The sequence below is a fragment of the Myotis myotis genome, unplaced genomic scaffold (assembly GCF_014108235.1).
Source record: "Myotis myotis isolate mMyoMyo1 unplaced genomic scaffold, mMyoMyo1.p scaffold_m19_p_2, whole genome shotgun sequence".
Classification (NCBI taxonomy): Eukaryota; Metazoa; Chordata; class Mammalia; order Chiroptera; family Vespertilionidae; genus Myotis; species Myotis myotis.
Genome location: NW_023416324.1, coordinates 116675970 through 116678698, shown reverse-complemented (window position 1 = coordinate 116678698; position 2729 = coordinate 116675970).

The window sequence follows — 2729 nt, the reverse complement described above, 5'->3', positions numbered from 1 at the left end:
CCTGCCTGCTGGCCTGATCCCCCTAACTGCTCTCCCCTGCTGGCTTGATCCTCCTAACTGCTCTCCCCTGCTGGCCTGATCACCCCTAACTGCCTCTGCCTAGGCCCCACCACCATGGCTTTGTCCAGAAGATGTCCAGTCTAATTAGCATATTACCGTTTTATTAGTACAGATTAATTCTGTTTATAATGTTAAATTTCTTTTTTTTTTCTTTTTTAATCCTCACCCAAGGTTATTTTTCCATTGATTTTTAAAGAGAGTGAAGAGAGAGGGAGAGACAGAGAGAAACATCAATGTGAGAGAAACACATCGATTGGTTGCCTCCTGCACATTCCCAGACTAGGGCCCAGGCCGGGAAGAGCCTGCAACCGAGGTACATGCTCTTGACCAAACCCAGGACCCTTGGGCCTGCAGGCTGATGCTCTATCAACTAAGACAAACCAGCTAGGGCTAATGTTTCATTTCTTAAACTAAGTAGTAGATCCCCAAAGATTTTTTAAATTATTCTTGAATACACTGGTGTAGTTTCTTTATTTTAAAATTGATTTTTAGAGACAGAGGGAGAGAGAGAAAAACATCGCTGTGAGAGCAAAACATCGACCAGATGCCTCCTGTACTCAAGTCAGCAACCTGGGTATGTGCCCTGACTGGGAATCCAACTGGCAACCTTTCAGGGCACAGGACAATACACAACCAACTGAGACACATGAGCCAGGGCTGCAGTTTATTTAACTAAGCTGAGTACTCTAGCTTGATTCTGTTTTCTCTGCTTTTGGCAGTTCTCTGTCAGTGTGGAGTGAGAGGATGGTTTACATCCAGCAAAAGCTGGCAAAAAAGAGAATAGTGGTTTTTTTCACACACTGAAAAATGGATTTTACTTTGCTCAGCACCATGAAATTTCCTCATTTAAATTGGCACAGGCTGTTAACTGTGTAACCTTTTAACAGCTGATACTGAGAGTTTGTGATCTACCTAGCAGCTAGATCTCTTCCTTTTCCCCTTAACCTAACAAACATATCAATATATCTCTTAGAGTTAGGGTCATCATTGTTTTAGTAAGTTTGAAAGGTGTTCTAGGGTAATGTATGAGCACTTACTGGGTCCTTGAAAAAGGTTAATCTCTTTAAATCATTCCCATATGAATGAGAATGATTCAAACAGCAGCCAAATGTAATAAGCTAATTATGGGTAAGATTCAAGTGTCATTTCTTATTAAATCAAACTCCTTCCTAATAAGTTTCCTAATAAGTAGACATGTATAATTAGCATCTAATTAGTCATTCACTGTCCTTTATGTTTTTAAAGGAAATTTAAAGAGATTTCTCTCATAATTATTTCACTGAAAATGTGCGATAGTGTCCATATTCACTTACTTATCCATTGTTTGCTATCTAGTAGTAGCCTACTTGGTAAGATGATTTAAAAAACATAGAAAACCTATTAATTGGAATATTCCAATATTACTGAAGAATATCATTATCTTATGTCTCCAAATGATTATATTGACAATTCATTCAACCAATTTACTTTATAGATGAGGACATTGAAACTACTGGGTGTTTAACTTGTTGAAAAGCCACAGTTGCATAGTGTAAGGGTGAGTATTTAAGACAAGGTCTCAAAGCAATGTTCCTTCTATCTACCCTTCTTTCCAATATAGCTTTGAAAGAGCATTTTAATGCATTCAATCTACTTCACAAAGATCACTGAGTTACCTATTCCTGTTATTATGTGAGCACAATTACTAATATGCATGTTTTTTTCCACATTCTATCTGGTGTTAGCAAATCTGGAAATTTAGTAAGTAAAAGCTCAGGATTTAGAGTAAGAATACCTGGTAGCAGCACTTATTAACTGTGAGACTTTAAGTCAGTTTCCTAAAGTCTCTGTACCTTTCCTTCCTCATTTCTGAAATGAAGATGATAATGATGCTGCTTCTGATGATGATGATGATGATGATGATGACAGTATCTACCCCAAAAATTGATTTTTGGGTTAAATAAAGCAAGGCCCTAAATGATTATATCAGTCTGTGGAAAACTTGAGAGCTCATTGACTGGTATCTATTTATAATACATCATCTCTCAATTTTTCTCCTATTTCCTCCAAATTCATTTTCTTTTTCTTTTCTTTTATTGTTTAAGGTATTACAAATAGTAGTACATATATTTCCTTTTTTCCCCATTCACCTCCCCCCAGCCTCCCCTACCCTCTGGTGCATGCCTTCACCCCCCCACCCCCAGTGTCTTGTGTCCATTGGTTATGTTTATATGCATGCATACAAGTCCTTCGATTGATCTCTTAGACACCCCCCCGAACCTTCCCCTGCCTTCCTGCTGTAGTTTGACAGTCTGTTCAATGCTTCTTTGCCTCTGTATCTATTTTTGTTCATCAGTTTATAATGTTCTTTATATTCCACAGATGAGTGAGATCATGTGGTATTTATCTTTCACTGACTGACTTATTTCGCTTAGCATAATGCTCTCCAGTTCCATCCATGCTGTTACAAATGGTAAGAATTCCTTCTTTTTTTACAGCAGTGCAATAATCCATTGTGTAGATATACCACAGTTTCATAATCCACTCATCTGCTGATGGGCATTTAGGCTGTTGCCAAATCTTAGCTATTATAAATTGTGCTGCTATGAACATAGGGGTGCATATATCCTTTCTGATTGGTGTTTCTGTTTTTTTGGTATATATTCCTAGAAGTGCTATTACTGGGTCAA